The sequence below is a fragment of the Apis cerana genome, linkage group LG16 (genome assembly GCF_029169275.1).
Source record: "Apis cerana isolate GH-2021 linkage group LG16, AcerK_1.0, whole genome shotgun sequence".
NCBI classification, from domain to species: domain Eukaryota; kingdom Metazoa; phylum Arthropoda; class Insecta; order Hymenoptera; family Apidae; genus Apis; species Apis cerana.
Window position 1 is genome coordinate 6,360,001 of NC_083867.1, and position 27,385 is coordinate 6,387,385.

Below are 27,385 nucleotides of genomic sequence, written 5' to 3' on the forward strand. Positions count from 1 at the left end.
GATCCTCGTAAAATTCTAAAAGGAATCCAGTCTTAATAATAATTTCGCGTATTACGTACCATCTCTTCGAAATAGTTCTCCCCGTCGTATTATTTCGATGCTTCGCCGCGGTCGTCTGCCTCTCCGTAATCGATTCTCCTGCAAGACTCCTTCGATATTCGATTTCGTACGAGGATCGGTCCCCGATCCTCTTTATTTTTTTCGAAACTCCGTTCGACTGCCGACTTTGATCGACATTCCCGATTATCGCGATTATTATATTCGAGTCGAGCGGCCGTTTCCATTCGGAACGGAAGATAACCGTAGTTCGAAGGCCGGTTTCGATTTTTTCGGTTAATCGGGTTGCTTTTTTAACCGGCGCCGATTTCGTCGAACGAGGGAAGAGGGGAGAGAGAGAGGAAAAGGAGGAAAAAGAAAAGAGCAAGAGAGGGAGGAAGATCGGAAAATAATAAATGCAAATGAAGAGAGCAGTCGATCTCGAGGAGGCCGAACTCGAATCGGCGAAATTAACGAGAGAATGCGATCAGGTCTGCGACTGGGCGAGAGAGCTGATCCAAGAATATGCGCTGCCTAGTACGTGTACCTCTTCTTAAGTAGTCCACGTTTTAACCTTTGAAACTTCGATGGTCCGTCGTTTAGTGGGTCTAAATTCACGCCGACCGATTGAAGTTTCTTTTTTGAAACGGGGATAAGCGTCTCGTGTACACAGGGTTCAAATAACCGTGCTACCGAGCGACGCTAAACTCCGTTTTTCGCGTCTGTTTTCGTCCACTCGAATCCCGATTTAAAACGATCCGCAACACGCGCGATTCCGTTATGCGAGCCACGAATAATCGCCACGATGAGAGAGGCGAGAGATTGGCGAGCAAAAAGTGGGGGGAGATGGGAAATTGTTGGACGGAAGGGAAGATGAGAAAGGAACGTTGCGCTATGCGATTCCACGCCTTATTTACCCGATAATCCGTGCGCTCGTCCAACTTTCCTAAAACGAAACCTGCGAAAATACTCTCTCTTACGTAAGGCGCGGTTTTGGATTCGAAACACCTTTCCTTTCCTTTCCTCTCTTCCATCCAACAACCTCTTATCCTCCGCTCTAATTTTTCTCTCGACGAAATATCGTAGAAATATCGAGAATATTTTTCATTTTCTCTTCTTCCCTTTTTTTCGAGATGTATAAACGAGAATTACGTTCGGAATTATTTCTGGACCATCGTGAATTGATCGTCGGGGAAAATTTTGCGAGTTTCCTTGTGGGTTTTCGGTGAAATAACATTGGGCCTGAATGATTTAATTACGATTTGTGTATAACTTGCCAAAATACTTGCGGCTTGCCAATAGACACCGCGCACGCCTCTCCGCACGGTGACTAAGTGTTCTATTTTCGACTCTCTTCCGGTGTTGTTTTTAACCCTTTTATATTTTGATTTACTCGTAACCGTTTCGTAGCGGGATCGTAGCGCGATCGATCCGTCCATCTTCGTATATCGCTGTATCCCTCTCCCACCGGAGCAATAGACGATTTTATGGGAATCGATAAAATATGAAGGGGCCACGAGATGGTGGAAACGCTATACGGTGGCGGGGTGCAGCGCGTTATAAATTGCCGGCCACCAATTAACTCGCGCGTTTCTCACGAAAACGCGGCATAGTGTGCCCTGTTAATAAATATTTGCAGGTGAAAAAATAAATGGGATGGGGAGGAGGAGTGGAAGCCGCTCATAAATATTCATGGATCGATCCGGATGATGACGGTCCTCTTCAACCGCGTTCCACGACCCGTTTTCGAGCCCGAATTTCGTACCGTCTCGCGAGAGATCTATCGCGAAACTATAGCGACACGTACAAATATTATAATTTCTTCCTCTAAGTTTCTAAGTAATCCGTTTTCCGTTTCTTTTCTTTCCTTTTTTCTTTCTTTTTTTTTTTTTTTTTTGATTTCGATCGAAACGCGATGGACGGAATAACGATCCGCTCCTCTTCTTTTTGTTTCGTGCGTCGAAGGTTGGACTTTCTCCGCGGCGAGGCGGAAAGTTCGGTTCGAGTGGTCTTTCAAGGCTTTAATTATATTCGATGGCTTTATGGTGTCTTTAACCCTTTTAAATCTGGTCATACGTATTCCGCCGTTGTTCTTTCATTAGTTATCGACCAACTGACCAGATAAATGCATTATATATATATTTTCTTTTTTTTGGATAAGAATTCCCAACGACAATTATTTGTCACATGTGCCAATGTAATAATATTTTTTCACAGAATTCTTTTTATTATATTGCGCACACGCGTTATTACTATCCGATAAATTCTGTTCGTAAACGCTCCTTTTTCCTCTTGTTCCTCTCGTTTCCTCTTGCTCCGGGAAAAAGAGAAAAAAGAGAAGAAAGAATCAATTCTAATGGAGATAAGGGAAAGATAAACGCGGATATTTATGTAGTTATTTGGACGTTTTCTTCCAGGTTCCCAGCCTCGATGTATATATCCTGTATCGTTCAATCGTACAATTCTACTGGCAAGTTTAAAGGATAAGCACCGTATCGAACGCGTAATAATAACAGGTTGTAAATCTGACGAATAAATTAAACTCGGTACAGGAGGGAGGTGAATGAGGGAGAATTTAGAATTTTTTCACGATCGATAATCGATTGTTCATTGCCTATACACCTATACCCTGCATCCTTTCATCGCTCGAAAATAACAGCAACGATTTCATACGATAGCCGCAAATTATTTAATCGGGTTCCAAGTTGTCGGTGTATGGAAATCGGGAGGAAGGGATCGATTTGTTCGCGCAGGATACCGGAAGATCCCTCTGCGAGATACTCGCTCGATCAGCTTCCTTACAAACGTAATCCGTACGTTTCGTTAAAAGTCGACGAGGCCTTCTTCGAAAATTAGCTTCGAGATCGGCGGAACAAGATGTGTCGAAACGCCCCTCCCTCGAGATACAAGATCGTTCTAGCGCGAATACTCGTGTATTTGGAAATGGAGCAAAAGGAAGGCGGCTGGAGAGGCGAGGGAAATGGTGAAAATCGTTAATCTTTCCGTTCGACACGCGTTTCTGATATCGCGAATCATTAACGAAGATTAATTACGAAAGAATTGGCCGCTCGCCGAGCCGAGGGACTTCCTCCCCCCTCCAATCCTAGATAAATCAATCGAAACGCGATAACGCGATTTGCCAACCGACGCGTCGATCTTGATTGAAATTTCAACGTGTTAATTAATTCGATTTCGTATTTTTCCTTACCAGCCAGCGCTAAACGCCAACATCCACTTTTCTTTTTCCCGGAACGATTTTCGTCCACTTCGTAATTTCCGCGCCTCGCATCCGAGAGATCGAAAGGATCTTTCATCTTCGATTTTCACCCGTGAAAATTTCTCTTTCTTTTTTCCCTTCTTCCGACCGCTAATCGTTTACAAAAAAAGCTTTTTAAACTGGCGAACGTTCGATCGAATCGAAGAAAGAAAGAAAGAAGAAAGAAACGATAAAAATCCGAAACACCCACGCGCCTCTCTCGGTCGAAAAAAAAAAAGAGAGACCCACATCGATCGAAAAGGATATTGATTCTGTGTCGTCGATCGTTGCAGAAATTCTCGATCGTAAATCACGATATCCGCGCGCGCGCGCGCGCACGCACGCACTTGGCGCACACGCTCGAAAATCGATCGACTGGTTTCACGGAATAAATTATTTTCCGGAAGCAGACATCGGCCGGGGATCGGATTTTTCTGCTCCGTGATGTGTAACACGATCGTGTGTCGGGGAGCAGTAGTAGCGGCGGTCCAAGACGAAAGAGGGAAGGGGAGGGGGGCAGCGGTGGCTGGGCGATAAATCAGTCGGCGAGGGCCGGTGATAACGGAAGCTTGGAAAGGGGATTGAATGGCCCCGATACCCGTTGCCGCTATCAGCCGGAGAGGACGGGCCCGCGATTAGGCGAAGACGGAACTGTCCGGAGGGATCGCGAGGTCGTGGCCTATATCGCTCCGGGGATGCTCCACGAATTTCCTCCATCCAGCTCGCTTACGATCCTCTCCACCATCCTCTCGTACACCCTGTTTTACGTTTTTTACAACCTTTCTCCCTTCCTTCGACGCGCCGTTTCGAGGGGATTATCACCTTTTGCCAACATTTCGATCGTCGTTTCAAGGACGACGTATGGATTACCGCCTCGAAGAATGAGAGATTCGCGATTTTTCTCTCCATATGTGTATATATATATATATATACACGTGTTTTTTATAATCTTTCTCTCTTCCTTCCACGTGTCGTTTCGAAGGGAATCGGACAGGATTATCACCTTTTGCCAAGGACGACGTATGGATTACCGCCTCGAAGAATGAGAGATTCGCGATTTTTCTCTCCATATGTGTATATATATATATATATACACGTGTTTTTTATAATCTTTCTCTCTTCCTTCCACGTGTCGTTTCGAAGGGAATCGGACAGGATTATCACCTTTTGCCAAGATTTCGATCATCGTTTCAAGGACGACGTATGGATTATTGCCTCGAAGAATGAGAGATTCGCGATTTTTCTCTCGATATATGTATATACATATATATATATATATACATATCGTATCTTGGAATTATCAGCACGGCTCGAGGATCGTATTAAATATGATTTACGAAAGAGCGAGATCGCGCGTGATACATGGCGAAGCCGGAGCGCGAGGTCGCGTATCTTAGAAATGATAATTAATGGGAGTCGATGGGAAGGAAGAGGCGCCTCGGTTAAACTCGGTTAGTCGGACGGGACGCGAAAACGCGTCTAATCCGGCGCAATTCTGAATTATCGTTGTGCCAGGGAAGGGGAATATATTCGATCGCTTATTTTCGCCCGCCCTTTCCTGCGCCCTCCAAATTGTTAAGTCAAAGTTGTTGAATTTCAACGTTTAAGCGCATTTAAGATCCTTCCGTTGCACAGAGCTTTAGATTCCGGAGTTAGAACCAGAGTTAAAAAAATTGGGGAAAATTATCGAGATAGCAACAATCGTCAGCGGAGAATCTTTCGAAGAACATTCCGTTCGAGAAGGGTCCTTCGAATATAGCCGTCCCGTGCACCGGCCGTAAAGAAAGGAAAGGAAAAGAAAGAAGAAATACAACGTTGGCAACGTTGGGGGACGCGAGCAAATTTTGATTTACGCTCGCTGTGGGTTTCGCACGCACCGTCTTCCTTTTCTTCCTTCGGCCCGCAGGAGGGAGAGAGAGAAACGGGAGCATATATAACAGCGATTTGTCATCGTGCATCGGGATCTAAGGATCGCGATTTAAGGACCCGCCAATTGACCCCCGATCACGTTCCCAACGCGGGACGAGGGGGCAGGGGGGGAGATTTAGGGGCGTAGGTACGTTTACGCGGATCGAATACCGGATCCACCGCTACCCGCCCGTCGATTCCTAATTAACCGTCCACCCTTCCCCCTCCGACCACCCGCGTACGAGAGGAACGGGTTCGTTTTCGATTCGTCGTCGCCGTTTTTACGTTACGCGTGCTCCTACTACTCTCGGCCATCATGCGAGATACCATATTATCGTGCACGTATAATTGGCACGATCGAGACGCGCACCTATATATATATCTGTAATATATGTGTGTGTACGAAAGGGATAACGAAAGGATTCCAACTTTACATTTGCAATTTTTGATGAACGAAATGAAAAAACTTGTAAGAGATAACGAGGGAATAAATAGTGTACAGCAGAAGGGACATTTGAAGAATGTGTCAGAAAAATTTTGTAATACGTTTATTAATGGGTTACAAAAATATTCGAAAGCTTTATTTTTGCAATTTTCATCAAAAATTGTTAAGAGACAATGAGGCAATAGTATATACGAGAGAAATTTGAAGTTTGTAATACGTTTATTGTATACGCGTGTTATTAATGGGTTAGAAAAATATTCGAACTTTATATTTGCAATTTTTGGCGAACGAAATATATATACGTTGAAGACTCTTGTTAAGATACAATGAAGGAATATAGTATATAGCAGGAGGGAAATTTGAAGATTGTGTCAACAAAATTCTATAACACGTTTATTATATATATGTGTTATTAATGGGTTATAAAAATATTCGAAAGCTTTATTTTTGCAATTTTCATCAAAAATTGTTAAGAGACAATGAGGCAATAGTATATACGAGAGAAATTTGAAGTTTGTGTCAGCAAAATTTTGTAATACGTGTTATTAATGTTACAAAAATATTCAAACGCTTTATTTTTGCAACTTTTTATGAAAATATATATACGTTGAAGACTCTTGTTAAGAGACAATGAGAAAATGTAGTATATATATATATATATAGAAGGAAAATTTGAAGAATGTGTCAGAAAAATTTTGCAATACGTTTATTATATATATGTGTTATTAATGGGTTATAAAAATATTCGAAAGCTTTATTTTTGCAATTTTCATCAAAAATTGTTAAGAGACAATGAGGCAATAGTATATACGAGAGAAATTTGAAGTTTGTAATACGTTTATTGTATACACGTGTTATTAATGGGTTAGAAAAATATTCGAACTTTATATTTGCAATTTTTAGCAAACGAAATATATATACGTTGAAGACTCTTGTTAAGATACAATGAAGGAATATAGTGTACAAAAATATTCGAATGCTTTACATTTGCAATTTTCGATGAACGTTGAAGACTCTCTTGTTAAGAGACAATGAGGAAATATAGTATATATATAGTATATAGCAGGAGGGAAATTTGAAGATTGTGTCAACAAAATTCTATAACACGTTTATTATATACGCGTGTTATTAATAGGTTACAATACTATACGATTGTTGATAGTTTTTATATTTAAGCCAGGAATATAAACACAGGCTTAAATATACGATTCAGTCGATGTCGAGCTACCGTTCCATTAACAGTGATATAAAGGCGTGCGGCGTAATATTCAAAATGAATCCGAAAAGTGCGAACGAGAAACTGTCCTTCGACTGCGCAAAGACTGGAAATCGTATGGGATAACAAAAATTGTGAAATTGTAAATCTACGTTGCGTCATGAAATAATCGAAAGCTAAAGGAACGGAGCTTGACCAAGAAAATTAATCGAAAGAGAGGGAAAAATTATTATTCGCGAAGCAAGAAAGACCTCGCTATATTCTTTGTTCGCGAAAAAATATCCATTGAGGAGCGAGATGAAAAGGAAAAGTTTGATTCGGATTCGGATTTCTGGGAACTTTCTTCGAGACTTCGAAGATTCGTCGTGGAAAATGCCGCCCCGTAAAATTACAATGTACGTACGTATACGCAAGTACGAGCTCGAACAGTGGTACGGATAGAATTGGGTCGTCGTCCGTTTGATGGATCGAGCAACGCAATTACGTGTCGTTTGTCGAATTCGAAGACCCTTCTCTAACCGCAATTGTCGAACCTGATCGAAAATCGGTAAACGAATATACACTTTATTCCACGAATAATTCCAATTTCCTCGCTCTTCACAAACCTCGATTAAACCTCGAAGAGGAAAAGAAGGAAATAAAGAAAGAAAATAATTGGATTTATCTGGAGCCGCCTATCTCCTCGCATTCCCCGCGTTCCCCGGATTAACGCGCGCTTTAAATCTCGAAATCGCTTTAATTCTCGTCGGAATCGCAGCATCGCCAAAAATGCGTCGGCCTATCCGTAACATCGTAGCCGATAGAGATAGACAGGCCGAGCGAAACGATGCTTGTTCCACGGCCGATACCCCTTATCGGGTTAAACGAACCTTATCCGGCCGCGTCGATAGCCGGTCGTAGGTTTTTCGGCGCGAAATCGACACGTGGAAGCGTCGAAATCGGGGCAATTTTCGCGTCGTCGAGGAATAATCGGGCGGTGACCGGTGAATTGGCGAACAGCCTCGTTCCAACAGCCTCGTATTAACCTCGGCCGCGTATAATCGACGGGGAGAGAGAAAGAGAGAGAGGATCTCGCCTGGTTCATCGCCGTGGTTATTTCTCTTTTCCACGCCACCTGCCTCGCCTATCGCGTCTCGTCGATGTTGTCCGATTGTCGGTCGGCAGGGAAGAACAGTTAGCCTTTATTGAGACATTTTTAGCGGACTCCCCGGCCGGGAATAGCAGATGTAGTAGTAGATGCGTAATTTGCGGGTGAAAGGCGATAAACGGCGTGTCGAGATGGAATCGAGGGTTGTAATTCAAGATAGAACGGCCGTTTCCTCCACGGCTTGTTTTCGCCGGCTTTTACGACGGGATAAAATTTGTCGCCTGTCACTTCTGAACGCCGCTCCTCGCGAATCTATCTTTACAAGAGAAATCAATTTCGTCGGACGGTGATAAAACGGGAAAATTTATTGACCATCCCCGAACGTTGGACGATTGATTTCTCAACTATCCTCCGCTAATAAGTTAATCGCGACAGACGGAGAGGCAGAGAGAGAGAGGGATTTTCAAAAAATTAAAATAGGAAAATTTACAAGAATTGCCGACAGTAAACGTCGTAAGTAAACGTGAAAGTCAGTTTCGAGTAATGCCTCGTTTGCGTTTCAGGAGAGGAGAAAACCTCGATCAGGTTATTTTCCTCCCTCCTCGCGATCGCTCCTCGCTGATTTGCTCAGCGAAACGAGGATGGAGGATACCGGGAATCGGCGTAAACAGGAGGGGCTTAATGAGAAGGAATGATTCTCGCGAGAGGTTAGAGACGCGAGTGATTTACGATGGATCGAGGGCGCCTCGATCGATATCCAACCCTCGCTCCCTCTATGCAAATGGTCGATCGAGGGAGGAGGGATAAATCGGCGCCCAGGGCGACGCGGCCTTTAGCTTTAACTCGAAAAATATTTATCGTCCCCTAAAAATAATAACGCACCATCTAACTTTTCGCACTTCGGGGGGTCCCGATCCGCCCACTGCGCCGTACGTGCGTGTTAACCGTACGGAAAGAGAGAGGGAGAGGGGGGGAGAGGGTACGCAAAATCGCGTCTCTACGTGACTTTCATTGAGGGGTATTGAATTATACGGGCGGCATTAGCCGACGCGTATCGCTCTCGCTCGGCACAATTTATATCGGCGGCCGGATTCGATGTTTCGTGCCTCGTGTCGACCGGTAACAAGTATTTATTTTATTATTCCGAGCAATCGAGGCGAGCCTGTGCGCACTGGGAACGGCTAGTAATTTTATCTGGGTTTCGGTGTCGTCGAGCGACCGACTTCCCTCCCCTTCCTCCTTTCTTCCTTCCCTACCCCTTTCTTCCACTTTGCGGGAATAATTTCCGGAATGAAAAATGTGCATCGCCTCGGATCCTCCACTTATATACATATACTTATATACAAGCCGGTGCAAATTGGAGGGATTATTATTGTTCGATTCGATGAATAATTATATTCAAAACTTTGAAAAATTCCAAGTATATTATAAAAAGAGTGGAGCGCGTAACCTTTCCGCGAGGCCAATGCTCGCGCGGCACGCAATGTGCCGAGCCTAGCCATTCGAATTCGAATTCGATTCGTTCGTTAATGAACTTTTGTCGCGGCCCACTATCGGTGTGGCCGCGATCGCGATATGCTAATTCCTACCCTCGAGGCGCGCACGAACGCTGCGGCGCCCCCCTCCTCTCGCCTATTGCGGTTGCATCCCGAAAGGTAGCATTTCGGTTCGAGGTGACGTCCTCCCTGGTAATTTCTCACGTGTCTCCTCCTTGTACTTCCTCGTTGCGGTCGGATATTTGAACGAGGGGATTTATATCGGTTATTCCGCGCACTCTTTTTCAAAGAATCTGTGGATCTTGCGGGTTATCACGCTTGTTTACAATCTCGATCGAGCTTTGGACAATGCGTCGAGAGTGGACAGGGAGTTTTTTGTATTCCGAGTTTTAAAATGTAAATAGGTATACTTGAAAATACCGGGGTTGATAGCAGGAAAAGAAAGTATGTATAATATCGCGTTGGGGAGGAATCGATTTCAATAATCGGTTTAAGAAAACATTCCTCACTCCTGTCTCTGGAACTCGTTTAAATTCCTCCCCGACAAACATCCCTGTTACGTAAACCCATAAAATCGGAAACGAACAGCCAGCTCGAATTATCGTACAATTCCTCTCCCGTTAAAAAGCTACAAAACAGCCTATCTTCTGGAAAAATCGGCCATCGTCCACAACACGGGAACATCGATGCCTCAAGAGTCCGGGACAAATCGGAACGACGAATCAATCGAACGTTCGTGTTAACAATCTCTCTCGTTTCCCTGGCCGAGACGAAAAATCGGGAACACCTAGGAAACGAAAACACGGTGCGTAATTTGTACGCAGGGTGGTCGAGGAGAGAGGAAAACCGATGTAAGATAATCGAGGCACGAAAACAACGTGTTGCGGAGCGTTGTCCTCCTCCTAGAGTCCCCTTCAGGGGGGCAAGCGTCTGTTGACACCCACGCGATAGAGCCGCGCTCTATTCACCGCGTGCCTCACTGATTGGCCCACTGATTTTAATTGAAATATCCCGGACGTAGGTTGGAAATGAAATGCAATTAACGCGTGAAACAGAAAGAATCGTCGCGTCTCTTTCCTCTCTTTTTTTCAACAAGCACGAAGAATTGATCGAGCGCATTTCCTTTTCTTCCACCGTTCGAATTAACGAGAGAATTCGAGGTTATGTATAAAACGTTTAACGGGCGCGTTTTCTGGGATTTTTGGAAAAGTCACGATCTCTGCTCACGAGCGTGCCGCGGCTGGGACGAGTCGCGTATCCCTGCGCAACAGAAGAGGGGAATAAAATTTTCGAGTCAACGTTCCTTTTCTCGTGCGCTCGACGGATGTTGTACCCTGCCGTCGATGTCGTAATTAAACGCTCGGGGCGGAGGATGAGTTTATACAGCATACCCGTAATCGCGTAATATTCTTGTTTGAAGAAACATCGAAAGCGGTATTTCGAATATAGGAAGATAAGGCCGTGAATTAGAAGCAGTTATATTCTCGGATTATTCTCATTTTCGACGGAGAAGAAGAATATAATATCCACCGCGATGGGAGATTATACCGTATAATAGAGACGTTAGGTAACAAAGTTGGCGTTTAAATTCGGGATAGCCGTTGGATTGATTTCACCGTTTCCTGGAAATTGTCGTATCCGTTACGTTCGACGCTCTCCTCCTCGAGATAAATATATTTACACGCTCGAAAGAAGGATAATCCATAATCGTTGGAGCATAAAAATATATTTACATTTACCAAGCTAAGGAAAATTAATCATCCCAATCATCGAAGGAATAAAGAAGAAGAGGAGGCAACGTTATCCACGTTTATTGTCGAGGAGAGGGAGAAATGGCTGTTGAAATTATTCCGAATAATACCCCTTACTGCCAGTTTTCCATAAAAAGGAGGAAGAAACGGAAAAGAAACGATGAGAACACGAAAGAGACTCGCGACTTGCAGCGAATCCACTTTTCGATCGGCGAATCCGATAACGGATTCGGATAGTCGATCGCATCCGAGATGGAGACGATCTTGTCACGCCAAGAGAGGAAAAATAATTATCCGAGGTGGCTCGAGGCGCGAGTTTCCTCGCCGATCCGAGCGGATGATGAATGGAACGGCGCGGGAGATCACTTTCGTTCCTTTGTAGCCGAGTTGGAAACGATTAACCTCGGACGGCTGGATTAATTTCGATGTTGATCGATGGTTGTCTTTCCCCCCCCTCGTAAAATCGCGACTTTTCCACAAGTTTATACGAAACTCTAGGTATTCCATTATCGGAATTGACGTTTTAAATCTAGTAGAGAAAGGAAGGGAAGCGGGATTGGAAGGCGCAAATTTTCGAATAATCGTTCGTTCCCCACCGAGTTATTGAAAAATGTAAACGGATCTCGATCTCTCGCATTCCACCCGGACAGGATACTGCATTCACAGCGCGTAACAAATTTATGCGACGTAACACCTCGGACAGATACGATCGATCTGGAATCTTCGCGGCGTCGCACGCGTGTTGGTCACGCACGCGTGATTATTTATGGTCTTAGCGCGTCGATGATGCATTCCTCGCGACAACCGTTAAACCAATCGTGCAGCCATCTTAAAATAGACGGGCTCGCCCCGCTCCGCTCGCCGAATCTCGCGAAATCGCGGGATCAGAAACGGATTTCTAAAAATTCAATCGGACCGGTCGATATCTCGTTGTAATCCAATCGAAGGAATGGAGACGGTCAATGATCGATTCCTGGCGGAGGTAGTCGGTTTGATCAATCCTTTGCCGATTCGCAGCGTTGTAGGCAACGATTTTCCCCCTCATAGAGGTTGCTTTCACGACGACGGATCAATCGGATTCCGTGTTCGACGATAAGCTCGATTAACGAGCGACGAATCGCAACTCCCCGTTGAATCGATTATTCCATCTCTAAACAATTTTCTCCTCCTTCGCTCTTTTTCTTTCTCTTCTCTCGTCTGTTGGAACCTCGACTCGAAACGTAGCTCGATGTCGCGAGGATTTTTCCGATGCGTTACAGCACTGTTGTACCAGCACAGGATGAAGCAATATCAGAAAACGATGCGATAATAACCGAGTTGAAAATAAATACCAATGTTTTCCGGTTAATGTTATCTATCTAATGTGACGCGTTTACGTAACGCATCGTTGTAACTCGAGTTACGTTCTCATCGCGCAGAGTGATTCGGCGATTCGAAAGGTCAAGCAGGTCCGTGCAGTGTTCGTATATATATATATATATACATATATATACAAACAAGAGTATACGATCGATAAAAATCAATGAGAACTCTACTTTGTTCCAGCGTGGAAAGAACGATCGGCGTGTTATTATCGTCCGTTCCTGTTTGCTTGAGAATTTTATCAAACAGCAATTACATACAGAGAGAGAGAGAGAGAGTTTACGAAATGTTGAAATTTTATCAAAAGTCAAATTGAATTAACCCTTCTCGCTTATATATTTATTATACCAGGCTCCCTATTTCTCTTTGCTACTCAATTTAACTTTGTAGAAAGATAGATATCGAGGAACACGTACTAAACCGTTATGAAATTGAATACTTCGCGTATTCTTTCGTCACATCGCCTTCTCCCTCCTTTGCTTTTCACCCTCGACTCACGTGAACGGGCCAGCAGAGCGTATTCAACGTAGAACGCGAGAATCGTAATCGTCGATTTCGTAATCGACGGAGCGTCACGTTAAATGGATCTTCATTAATGACACGAGAGGGAGGGAGAGGAGGGTCCGACGTCTCTCCGGATGAGTCGCGGCGTACCACGTCGTCCACGATATCGCGTTACATTAGCTCGTATCGTATTATAATGTATTATAATACCCGTCCGGTTCGGAGACCCTTAATGGACTTGATTGATTTTCGTCGTGTGCCCGAATCGGCCGGACAGACGCATTACTTCTCCAAAGATCTATCCTCTCCCCCTCTTCCCCCCTCCTCTCTTTCAGGTACGTGTTCCGTCGCGGTGCGGTGGCAAGTTGACGTGGCTTATCCGCCCCGGGAACAGGACTTTGGCTCGCGTGTAGGTGTCCCGGCCCTGTCACGCGGCATGGAAGGAACACGCCAGGGTGAATCACGATCCCATCCTTATTTTTATTGCCCCTCCCAAGTATGGTTTCAGGGGGTTAAAAAAGTCGCCTCTTTTCTTTTTAATCCTCCTCCTCCTCGAAGAGGATGGACTCTCCTCGCGTCCACGATTCGGGATATTTTGAGCGCGCGAAAAGGTATATTCGATCGAAAGGTGACCGAATTTATGGGAAAATCGGGCGCGGATTAAATCCTGCTCGTCCTCCTTATCTCTTCTATGGATTATGGAAATATATATATATATGGGCGAGAATCTAATTTACATAATTTTCCACGATAGATTTAACTTAACGAGTTGAGTTGGCACGGTTAAAATCCACCGAATCCTGTTTTATCGCGCGATTATACTCACTACCAGCATTACGGGGATACCGCGTGCCGTTAATGACCTCGAACCGTAAACCTCTCTTTACGACTTTGACAGGAATCGATGGCGAGGGTTGAGACGACGAGCGGTAAAAATCAACGGAATCGTTGGAAAATGAGTCCGGTTGGCCTGGTCGTAAACGGCGTAAGAAAACGGCGGAGCGTTCTTTCCTACTTTCTTCGCGGATCGGATCTGCCTTGGCCGACCACGCGAGAATCGAGAAGCTTATCGAGTGGAAGGAACGGGTGGGTTCGTTGTTAAAATTCGTTGAGGGGTTTCTTCGATCCTGCGCACGTAGGTTTTTGCCTACGCGATAAACGGGATAAACGATCCATTGTGCACCGTATTCGGGTCGTTCGGTTCGTAATGTCATAACTGTGGGTGTATTTTTGGGGCATATGGCGCACTACAGGATATCCGGTTAAGGCTCTCCGGGTCGGGATCGGGGCGAAAGAGTTAATAGCGGATCACCGTTCCGTGACGAGCGAAGAAAAGCTGGTTTTGATGTTTTGCGACTTTACGAGATGTCGCGTAGGCTGTAACAATCTGTTCGTTACACGCTGGATCAGGCTCGGGAGTAAGATGTATGCACGGTGAAATCTGAGCTAATGGTGTTACGATACTTGGCTTAACGTTCTTACTTTTGTTTTTTTTCTCTTCTTTTCTTCCTTCCTTCCTTCCTTTCCTCCTTCTCTCTCTTCCAACCGGAGTTACTCGCGACTTGTCTGAAAGCCTTTTTGCGGTTACGGAGAAAGTTGTTAATGGTATCGATCGGGGAACGAATAAATCACGCTCATTGAGTTATCCTTTCGAGAATAATTGGGCGACGATTATTTCGAGCAAAAAAGAGAAACGGTCTGCCGTGGAAAGAGAAAGAAGCGTGATATTTATCCGCATCATTCATCCGCCTCGAGAAATGGCGAAAACTTTTATTCCGCAATGAGTTTCGAGGTGAAATACGATCGTCCCCTCTCGCCCTCCCTTTCCAGTAATAAAATACACGCGTAACGGTAACACGTGTTAGGCGTTATTTAGCCCGGTAGCAGACGTGATTTATTGCATTAACGAATAATAATAACGCGAATAGGTCTTGATGTATGAAATATGGGGTATTATTTGTAAACCGGGTGAATGAAATTACGCCTAACGGGCCACAAATATAACTGTCGGGGAGGAATAAGATCAAACAGGATACGCGCACCACTTGTCGTACCACTTATGAAAGGTTGAATGACTGTTCGTAGCCGCTGGTCTACCGAGTGATATACGTGTTCATTAAGCGCTCTTAAATCCCGAATTAAGGAACGTTGTTACGGAATCGGGTTAAAAATTTTCAATATCCTTTATCGCGACCTACTACCAGATCCAATTCCGGATCGTTCGCGCGGCTGTTAAAGCGCGGAGGGACTCGAGTCGATACATCGATCATCGATCATCAAAAGGAAAACCCGTGAGCGTGACTCATCCACCACCGAGAAACTCTCACGTTTCGTTCCTCGGCATTCTTCAGCACCCAGACTTGTTTCTTTTCCTCCCCCCCTCTCCCTGTCGCGTCTAATCCCCCTTTGGTTCTCCTCGTATCTCTTCGCAACCCTTTCGTGCCCTCTCTCTCTCGTCCTCCTCCTTTTCTCTCCCTCCTTTCTCCCTCCTCCCGGCGCGGACGGTGCACGCACGCCCGTCCGAATTTATGATTAACATATCGCATTGTTGCTGGCCTCCTCCATTCTTTCGATTATACAAAGAAGAAGCAGATTTACGAGCCGCGCGTCCCCTTTACCCCTTTATCTTCGTGTGCTCGATGCACGCGAGGGCCCTCCTCTCCCCCTTCTCTCTCTTTGTACGTTTTTGTTTATCGTACGTTCGACCAGGCAGCCGAAAATAGAGGGTCGCGTTGGTTGGGCCACGTTGGCAAGTGTCCGCCAGTGGTTTTGGCTTTAGCGGAATCGGTCGCGGAAATGGGGGCTCGTACGATCGTTTGTCGAACTATTTCTGCGGAGGAGAAGCGGCGAGGGGCTGCGATAGTAATGTAACAAGAGGAGTCTCCCTCCGATCGCTGATCGATGTGACATTTTCGGCCAATGTGCTCGTTTTATTTCAACGTTAAAATCGGATCCGCGTTCCGGAACGGAACCATCGTATACCGTCGAAATAAAACCGTTAAACTCTCGAAAGGCTAAGGACGGAAAATGGCATTTATTTCGAATCGCCCGTCTTTTCTCTATCTTGGATTAAAAAGAGAGAAAAGAAAAGTTTGGACGGAAATTCGTGGAACGTTCGAATCGTTACCTCGCATCTGGCCGAAGACGTATCAATTTCTCGGCGTCCAGCATGGTCGCGGAGGAGAGAGAAAGAGAGGTGGATAAAACCGCGTGTGGCCACTCACGGTCCATAGGCGGTGATAGATGTTCCTGCCAGTCGTTCGTGGCCAACCATCGACAAAATGATGTTGACAGGTGCGGCGCGAAGTCACTACGATTTAGATCCGAGTTTTCCGGGAACGACAGCCGATATACACGCGCGGCAGAGAGACGTTCCACGAGGTGTCGCTCGTTGAATTTTATTTGCTGAAAGTCGGAGAGGCGGCAGCTCGCCTAGAAAGTTGGGTGATTTTTCGATAAACGGGTTTTCGACGGGTTGCGCAAGGTGGAGAAAAATCGTAACTCGATCGATGGTGACGGGTTCATTGTGTTTGTCGTGTTCCTAGAAAACAAAAAAGATCGTCTCGCAACTTTCCAATCTTCCCATCCCCCGATTTTTAACCGAGCAATTATTCTCCAACAGTTTTTCCTCTTCGCGATTTCTCCCTGGGATGGGATGGAAGAGATAAGGAACGAACGTACGGTTTAAAAATGCTGTCGTTGGCATAGATCCCGCACGCGTTCAGACCCATCGCAGACGAGACAACGAACTTCGATACATTTCTGTCTTCTTTATTTTTGTTTCGCGTCTCGCGCACGCGCCTCTCGCTACCATCGCCACAACGCTAAATCATCTCGTGATCTCCTCTCCTTTCCCAACGAACCAAGTGCATTTTCATGTACCGTTTCGTATCTCGTATCGGTGGAGTGATCGCTCTCGAGTGGAGTAATTAAAAAGGGCGAAGGAGTGTAAAAATAACTTGGACGATAATTCCGGAGCCGCGAAGTTGATGACCCAAATTCCAAGGAAAGGAAAGCTTAGACAAATATATATATTTTTATGAGAAGCGGTTCGTTTCGAATTTGCGAAAATTTTACGATTCCAAGATTCTCTCTCTGTCTCGAGTTTCGTCGGACAAAAACGATTCTTTGCAAATATTCCTTGCAACTCTATTTTTATCGCGTTCCTTATTTTCGCGAATCTATTTTGAAATCGTATCTCGAAAAAATTGTGCCAGAGATGTGTGTTATTTTCGAACTGTGCAATTAAATATATATATATATATAGATGTTTGAAAGAAAGGAAAAGAATCGAAAAAGATACGGTCTATCGGTGTTGTAAAGCAGGAAACGAGCCATCCAGATAGTCTGAAAACGTCAATCGGCTATTAGATAACGGGCAGAGGCGGTATATTCGCTATTAATATGTTTATTAGGAGAAGGAACTGCGGATTCTAATGAATGGCCGAGGGAAACCGGATGATCTTTGGATTATTTTTGGCGGCGGGATTCATAGTTCATTCAGAAATCGGTCGCTCGATTTTGCCGCCTCCCCCTTGCACGGATTTAGATTAGCAACCGCCGCGGTTTCGAACACCCACCCACTTACGTACGAATAAGTTCGCTCGCCCATTCGAGTAACGAATACGCGTGCACGGCCTTGCCGCCAATTTACGCGGCGAACAATATATCTTAAAATTTCCCTCTTCTTCCTTTACGTCATCCCGTACGAAAACAATCCAATCCCCCTCCTTTCTCGTTTCTCCACGAGAAAGAAAAAAGAATCCGAGATCGAGATCGAAAGGAGGATCGATTTAGGGCCAAACGAAGAGGAAAGAAAAAGGGGGAGGAAGGGAAGGAGGTGCATCGTGTCGTAATCCTTACGAAAAGAAAGAGAAAAAGGAATACCAAGGAGATGCATGCGTCCCGAGTAATTCGTGTGTAATTTCCGAAAACGATGCCTCGTGGCGTCACGAAACCGAATCTCTTTCCAACCTCCCCCTCCCCTCTCCTTCCTTTTCCTTTTCCCTCTCCTTTTTTTTTCTTTCTTTCTTTCTTGTAAACCGGCCCTAATTCCTGCCCGTCCCGAAAACGCCCCAACTTGCACGCGCGCGATTCCACCTCAAATAAACCGATCCCCCAACAATATCAAACAACGTATCGAGGAAGCGAGGGGAGCGGGAAAAGTGGCGTATATAATATAATCACCACGTGTCGCGACGCCCACGCGTCCAAATCTCTCTCTCTCTCTCTTTCTCTTCGAGAAAAATTCCAACTCGTGGTGGAATTAATATAAATAACGACGTTGTTTCGTGTGGAATCACGCTTGTAAGGAATGGGATAAGAGTCGGAGGGGGAAGGAGATAGGAGATAGAGAAGGCGTGTTAATTTTTGGGGACTCGAGAGAGAGAGAGAGAGAGAATGTAGGAATTTAATTTAATCGAGTCGAGAGGCGCAGGCTTCTACCAGTAACTGAAACGTTTTAAACCGGCATACCGCGAGCTCGCTCGATTGGCGTGTGTTATTTCGCTTATCGTGTTCGCCGCTTATTATTAAAGGCGACAAGTTGGAATGCGCGCGGGTTGGCGGCGATCTATTCGCGCGGTGGTCGCGCCTTCCACTCCGATCGTTCGTTTCCACGTGTGTTCTTTTTTCCCATTGAGAGGTTCTCTCTCTCTCTTTCTTTCTCTTTAATCAATTTTCGAACCGTCGTTGATTATTTTCCTCGTGCTTCTCGAGAGAAAGGTGGAGTTGTCGAAGTTGAAGTTGAACAATAAGAGGGAGAATTTACGTGAAAAGAAATTGACGGAGAAAGGAGACGTTTCCGAGGGAAAATTGGTGAGAGGATCGATCCGCGTGTCAAAGTAAATGATATCGAAGGTTAAATTTCCGGCGCCAACCCGTTTGCGCATCGCGAACGTGCGCGTACGTGTGCGAGTTATATTACTTTGTTGATTGCTCGCCTCGTAGATAGACGGAGAGGCCACACGCGTACAAATTGAAGCCACGGAGGAATTAGAGGCTGGGAATAGTGCGAGTGTTTCAACTAACAAATGCCTTTCACTTAACCCCTCGGTGCTTTTGTCAGTGTTGGTGCAACGGTCTCTATAGAAAGAAATAGTACGACTTCCTGATTCGCGATCCTCCGGGGGACGTGCATAATATATACGTCATAATTTGAATAAACAGACTCAATAGAGTTAATCAGACGCTTATATTGAATCTAATTTTCCAACTAAACCCTACTGTCGACCAAACGTATGCAATAACGAAGAGATGAAAGGCAATCAGCATGGGATCAAATATTGATCTTTAAGGGGGAGAGGATATTGATACTAATTATTCTTCTGACCTACTGAATGACTTTCACATCGTATGAATGAAGTACAACAGTCGAGCTTTCTGACTCTTCTCCTCCTCCTCCCCTCTAAACCTCGTCCGAGATCACTGGAAAAAAAGAGAAAAATATATATGTACCATTAATACATAATCGAAAGAGCCGAACGAGCTACCGTGATGAACGCCACGACCCATTACAACGGCGAAGAAACCAACTCCATTAAGCTTAAACGAAAGCAATTAACGTTCAACAATCGCTCGCTCGAACCTTCCTTTTTACCCTTTTCTAACCGCACCTGACACTTGCGAAACAAATCCTGCCTGAACGCGAAAAGCAAAAACGCGAAAAAAGAAGAAGAGGAGGAGGAGGAGGAAAAAGAAGCGCAGGTCGTTGTTCCCTTTAAACACAGGCCTGGCTAAATCCCCGAGCCCATTTTCCACCGTACAGTTAATGGATTGGGCAGAAGTGACTCGCGAACCACATAGAACATCGTAATCTTAAGCCGCTTACCTGTTTCCCTGGGGCCCGAGCCAAGTTTCGCTCGTTACTCACCGAATTACGCCCATTTCGTGCCCCGAGAACCGTCCGTGGAACATTCCTCCAACAATCGTCCACGCGCTGAACTTTCTAGGTTTCTTTTTTTTTCCAAACTCGAACAATTAATAATCGTCGATCGGTCTCTCTCTCCACTTGCTCGCACTTGGTTGGAAGATATCTCTTCCCCCTTTCTTCGTAATCTGCAGCCTCGGTAATCCGACAGGGAAATTACTTAACGATCTCGCGGCCACTTCCTGCGCGCGGCCTTCCTCTCTCGTCTTCTTCCCCTTCCTACGAGTCCAGGGCTCGGAACGACGACCACGACGACGCGCAGATTTTCTCCTCGACCTTTTCGCCCCCTTCCCCTCCTCTCCACCAGCGTTTCGATTCGTCGTTTCTGCCGATTTCTTGGAAAGGAGGGGGAGGGGAGCTTGAGTGAATGTTTGCGAGAGATGAAAGTGGAAAATGGTGTGATTAATTGGGAGGCGTAATAAGTGACATTTCGAGAGGTAAATTAGAGGCTAAGGATTGCTGATAATATTGTTCGAAAGTGAATACTCTTGTGGAATATAAGAGAATGAAAATTTTCGAAATTGTTTCGAAAGATTTAGAAATATGAAAATATTCCGATTTATTTGTAATCGAGCTCTGCCTAATGTTTGCGTGATATCTTCCCCGCGTAGAATTGAATAACTCTCCAGATTCAGTCTCCTCCTTCCGTGAAAAGGGGTGAACCGAAAAACCTCTCTCCCCATTCCCCAACAATTTCTCTTTGGCGAGAATCGTAAATCGACCTTGTACTCCTCTAAGAATGCCCTTTTATACTTGCTTTATTTCCGTCCAATCTTATCCGCCGCTGATACGGTGAGAAGAATGGCGATGTTCCTCTGAACCCACCGTGGGGAAAAAAGAGTCGAGAAACGCGCCGTCCTCTCGGACGGATAACTCACCGCGTACGTACGCGATGTGAACACGCAACAAGGCGAAGGTAGCTCGAAATACGAAGGAGAGCGTTAGAGAGAGTGTCGTAAGCCGCTCGGAAGGCGCAGCGACCGATAAATTACAGGTCCGGGACACGTAATTAATTTAGCCAATTAGCAAGCCGCGTATCGAGCATTCCGGTAAAATACGATCGAAACCGCTTTTCTTTCGAGGAGAGAGAGAAAGCTGTAATTAACTTGTCGCTCGTTGGACGGACAGGTCCGCTCGAAGGGATCGATCGGGTTTCCATACGATTTTTCCTCGGTTTCGAATCGCGGCGAATTTTGATTTCTTTTTATCTCCGCTTCGTTTCGACCAGGAGGCGATGCTCGACGAGAGATGCACAGGCGATGCGCCATTATATATGTTTCTCCGTTGTTTATTCTCCGATGTTCTTCGAGACGATAATTAAAAGAATTACACGGGAGTATTTCGTTTCATGGAGGAATGTGAAAGGTGGTTTCAAAAATCGTGGCTGAAAGCGTGGGTGGCAACGTACACATTGTCGCGTAACACGTTTCCAATTTCATTAAGGAAACGACGCGTGTAATTTTTAATCGCTTGTGTATAATATATATATATATGTGTATCGATGTGCTCCAATAAATATACTCCCGCGCATGCCGACGATGGCATTATAATGAAGTCATAAAGCGAAAGCGTTGCTACGCCCGTTTGACGGTCCGTGCTGCGTTACGCAACATGTCACGACGAACGAGCTTGGAAGGAAATAGCTCGACGCGACTCGATTTTTTATTCTTCGTGCCAGCGAGGAGAGAAAGGAAAAGGAAACCCTTTCCTTTTTCGAAAAGGAAACAGGGGGAAGAAGAGCTCACGATTGAATTAAGGCGTTCGAATTAAGGAAACACGGGGACACGAAATATACGCGGAATACTAAAAATAATATGCCAATTTCAAGCACGAAACATCACCCGGCCAAGTAACTTCGCAACAGAGATTCCTAGCCAGCCGCGATACGAATAAACCTCCCTCGTTCAAAGTGTCGCGTCGTCTCCACTGGTCCGATCGAATTTACAATGGACGGTCCAATCCAGCCACGATATACGCGTATCAACTATTAACTTTATTACGGGCGTTTCGAGAATAGAGGGAAAAGGAAAGATGCAAGGAGAGTAAATTTTCGCACGGCTTGCCAGCCGTTATACAACGTTCGTTTCGCGGTCGATGCGAATTGATAAATCGCCGTTACGGATAAAAGCATTCATTTTGTCGACGTGGCGAGCGACGAGTCGGGCCACGAGAACAGAGCGCTGCTTCTCGAGACGCGGTCATCCTCGGCCACGTGACAAACTTAGGCACGAGAAAAGGAAAATTTACTAGCCCGAGTTGCGAAATAAAGTTACTTAGAAATGAGTTACGTTTCGATGATTTAATTTGTTCGGAGCCCGATAAGTAATCGTTGCAATGGCAAGTCGATTGGAATATACAGAGATAAATGTTATTTGTAGAGATTTTTAACTAGTTACTTTTAGTTACTTAAGAAAGCGAAAGTATTCGATATCTGTCGATCAGTGATTTGATAAAATTTGTAATAGTTACGAATAAAGTTACTTTCGATCATTTATCATCGAAAACGTCGAGATTGTACGAAGATCGAATCGACTATAATAGATGGGAATAAATGTTATTCGAGACTTTAACAAGTTTTTCAACGAGTTGAATAATTTTCGACTCTGGAAACATCTCGAGAGGAAAAAAGCGAAAGCGTTCGATATCAATCGAATAAATTCAATATTCAATAATTTATTATTGAACATCGAGGATTATACGAATCGATTATAATAATTAGGAGTAAATGTTATTCGAGATTTTTAACAAGTTACTTTTTCTCAACGGATCGAATAATTTTCAACTCTGGCCTTGAAACGTCTCGAGCGGAAGAAAGCGAAAGCGTTCGATATCAATCGATGATTTGACAAAATTTAATAGTCAAAGTTGCGAATAAAATAATAAGTCGAGATTGTACGAAAAACGAATCGATTATGACAATTAGGAATAAATTCGAGCATTTTAAAAGTAATCTTTGACTAATTAATTTTTCAATTTGGATCAATGCCCAAGAAACGCAAAGATAAATGATACTTTCGTTCAACGATTAATAATCTCGCGTTACGATTATTTTACCCGATTCTTCGACGCTTTTCTCGTTGTTTCTCGTTCCCTAAGAGAGTCAAATAAGTATCAGTCTACCAATTAATTTCACCAGTTTCCCGCTACGTCTAAAATTGATTCGTTTAATACCGAGCACAAGAAGAAGAAGAAGAAGAAGAAGATTCTCGAGATTTGTAGGAAGTTCACGATATTCTCGTCCATTAATTTCAGTTTAACAGGAGACGAACGTAATGAAAACTAATCGTAGATCTATGATAGAGATTAATGAGAGGTATATATATCCCGGCTTCTTCCCATCTCTTCTTTTCACGCGAGTTAAGCTTTCGCCTCGTCCTTAAATCATTTGTCACAATTACATTACTTTATCGAGAAATACCGAGAGGAAGTATCGAGAAACTCTTCCGATAAACACGTCTCTTTTTCTTTTTCTTCTCCCCTCGTCAAACTCTTTTAACCGACCCAACAATCTTCCAAACGCCGACACAATTTCGTTCCTACCCTCGGAATCAACTTTCGACTCCAACCTAGGAAGAAATTTCCATTTCCATCCAAAAAGAAAAGAAGTAAACCCTGCACCCCCACCACACTTTTTCCCCCATCCCGTCTCAATTAGCCCGTTAATTTATCCTCGATCGACGTTGAAACGAGAGCGAACGAGAGCTGTTCGAAGCGAACGTTGGGGGGAGGAAGGGGGGAGAGAGAGGAGGACAGGATGCTGGCATCGGTTTTTGTTAATCCCGCCGAAAAGCCGGGAGGTTGCCCAATGAGGCCGGCCATATATTATGTATCTTCGGATCTGTCGTCGAAGGAGGAAGGGGGGGGATAGGTGGGAGGAAGGCTGGCTGCTAGGAGGCCATTTTTCAATATTACCGCGATAGATCATCCGGCAATAAAGGGGATAAACGCATCCAGAGATATACCACCAATGAGGCTCGAGCCTGATTAGGCCCCCCAAGTTTATCGACCCCCGCTCGAGGGGGGAGCAGGGGCAAAAGGGCCGATGCGCTACCTTGCCCTCGGTCAAAGGTGCCGCCCACATCGATCTCGCCCGTGTCGCCTCGCCGATCATCCTGCCCGCCCCCATAATCGAGAACTGGAGGGATGATGATTTGTTTCCGACTCCTTTTTGGCGCGAACTAAGAAGGAGGAGGATTCCATTCGATAAAATCCTCGACGAGATCATCGAGATGGGTTAAAAATAAAAAGCGTGGCCGTGAAATAAATAACAATAGGGGGGCATCCTTTTCTAAAACATTGCACGTACGTATTCTGCGCCTTTGAAATTGGGAGCGGAATGCGACAGGGGCGGTTCAGAGGCGAGTCTCGTATTTCATGATCTTCGCTTAATAAGAGCGGGAGGAGGATTCGATAAAATCCTCGACGAGATGATCGAGACAGGGTCGACGAAAGGCGTTTATTTAAGCTGTTTGGGGAGTCGCCGCGGTATTTCGTAACGCAAGAGCGATTTACGCCATATTTCGTTGGATCTTCGATTAATCCTTTTTCACTAAAGTCGCTCTATAAAATACCACTGATATATTATAAGACGCCGCGTATTGTATTACAAATATAACGAGCGATTGAAATTATTATATTTTACAAAATCAAAAATCACCAAGAAAAGAAAATGCAGAAATCATTTTTCATCTCGTCACCTGAAACACGTATCCTATCATAATCTTCGTTTCGCTGTGATTAAAAAAAGAGTTAAAATCCCTTTGGATCGAGAAAGGATGTAAACTGGTTAAATCGAATAACAGAACATAGATCGCGCGAAAGAAAGAGGCTGGTAATAAAACCTTTGTACCTAGGATGATGAAGCACATACGCACGTTGATTGAATTCGAACTTGGTTGGATCCATTGTTTTGCATAGAAACGTTGGTGAACTTTGAAACCGGTCCTATTCTGACCCACGTGTCGATCTCCAGAATCCGCTTTATCTCGAATCTATCCAGGCTCCGTCAACCTTTTCCCGGAACAAAGTCTCGAGGAATGGTTTCGAAAGAATCGACGATGCTCGATCGCGATCTGTGGAAATGGAGAAAAGGTAAAGGAAATAACGGCGAGAGGATTGCCGGTTAATGCAAATAATGTAGCGCCTCCGCCCTTAAACGGCGCTCGTAAATCAATCGAAGAACTCGTTAATCAAGTTGGCGTACGCTTTGAGGAGATGCTGGCACGCGCGTGATACCGATGACTCAAGGGAACGATTAATCAATCCGTTGTTGCATATAAATTATCATCGAATTTAATTACCGACCCAAGCCTGCCGCGATCCAATTCTCTCCTCTCCCAAAATCGATCTCCTCCACTTTCGCCCCGAAAACTCCCACCCATCCCGGATTCCCCCCGATCTCAGATATCGACTGTTGTCTCACTGACCTATCCCTCCTCGGCTGACCGATCGTCTCGGCAACGGGGGCAGGAGCCATCGATCAGAAACTCGCCCTCGACCCTCGACCTTCCCCTCTTCCTCCTCCGAGATTCCTCTCTCCGAGACAGAGAGAGAGGGTCGACGGCGCGTCCAGAGATAGGAGAGATGGAAGCGACGTCTGGCCGACGAGGGTCGCGACAAAATCCATCTTATCTATCTTGCGTACCGATTGTTACGCAATCGAAAAGCGGCCTCGGGATCGGCAAGGTTCCCGAGGAACTTGTGTGGTCCTTCCTTCCTCGATTAATCAAGGGAAGCGAAGGCGTACAGCGAGAGTCGCCCTCTTCCTCCACGCGTTTTCGACGTGGACGCCGTGCGCGTCGAAAGTTTACGAGGCCGATTAGCATAACAATCGAGGGAACCGAGCACTACCGCTTCTAAACGCTCGCCCACCCGTGGCCGCCTTCTCGATCCCTTCTTTCGTCCCCTCTAGGGGCGCTAGGGGTTACAGAGTCCTTTTTTTACAGGGGAGGGGAGGGGAGGGGAGGCTGGTACTCGAAGGAAGAGAGAGGCCGCTGTAAATTGGGTTTCGCGAGGGGGTCGCGTGTGAATTTTTAGTCCGGCGGGTGGTTGCGTGCTTTCTTCACGGCGAAACCAGGCGTCAAGGCCTGCCCGCTCGATCGTCTTTCTAATTTTATTGGGCCGCCTTTTTTCTTCTTCTTTCGAGACAGAGCGGATCTCAAAGGGATGAATATGATTTACGAAGGTTGGAGGCCATTTTTTGGAGGACGCGGGTAGGTTATTTTAACGAGTAACCGCGACTTGGACGGAAACTTGCCTCCTTGTCTCCCGTCTCTCGCTCTCGAGGAGAATCGAGCGAGCGCGGAATCGACGAAAAGAAAGAGGTTAGCCTCGTTCGTTGGCCAAATTCCTGCGAAACGGGGCGAACGATTGAGTGGAGAGGATTTTTTTTTTTTTTTACACGTTTGCGCGTAGTACGCGTTCCTTCGAAACGAATTCTTTCTCTCTCGTTGGTTATAAAGTCGTAAAAGTCGGATGGGAGAGAGGCGGCGCGTTGCCGCCGTGGAGGCAGACGATTGCCCGCCCGTCTGCCCCCAAAAATTGCTGACTAACGAGAAAGAGACTCGTTCGTTTACGTTGCCGCGCGACACGAGCGACGCCGTGAATGAAACGTTGGAACGAGATACATCGGAATATTCGTTATCTCGATACGACGAATATTAAATACAACGAGATAACTCGCAAGATATCGCGAGATAATTCTGTAAATTTCGCTTATTGCTCGTTTTATCGCGATAAAAAATTTCCTTCCCGCGCATGAAAAAAAGATAAATTCCCCTCTTAATGATGAAAAATCGTAAATACACGTGGAGAACAGCTGTTCTGACAGGACATAAATAATATCCCTGAATATTACTGTTCCTTTTCCTTTCTTTCTCTCTTTTTAATTAAAATCCCGCGAGAGATATAACGTTTATACTCGTTACGCGGAACGAACTTTTTAATTAGCTTTTTAATTCATTTTTTTCTTTCTTTCTTTCTTTCTTTCTCTCTTATCGAGTATCATCTTCATCGCGAACGATAATAGAAAGGCGGCCGTCTGGCGGCGGAGGAAATTATTGAAATCGCGATTTTATTTTTCGCGATCGAGGAAAGGGAGGGGGGAATGAAAGGAGTCGAAAACGAAGCGGGGAGAGGGTTCTTCGAAGGGAAGTGGCGTAGAAGAATACGGGAATACGTAATTTTCCCTCGGCAGTTGTTTTGCATTCCGCGAAATTACCGGGTAGCCATCGGGGGGGCCAGTTACGGCGAGGAAGGCCGAGAAATAAGAGAATATTCTACTGAAACGCGCCGCTAATTATGAATGAAAAAAAAAAAAAAAAGAAAAAGGAGAAAGAAAAACACGCGCGCGCTCGTTCCGTTTACTAATCTTTCACCGTGCATCGCGAAAGTATTT

At 45.1% G+C, this 27,385-nt stretch overlaps 1 protein-coding gene across 1 annotated transcript in view; it reads left to right on the plus strand.

Moving 5' to 3' along the window:
* LOC107999768 (uncharacterized) overlaps positions 1 to 27,385 on the plus strand; it is a 109,431-nt gene that overhangs the window by 2,744 nt on the left and 79,302 nt on the right. The gene's annotated exons all lie outside the window — the stretch shown is intronic.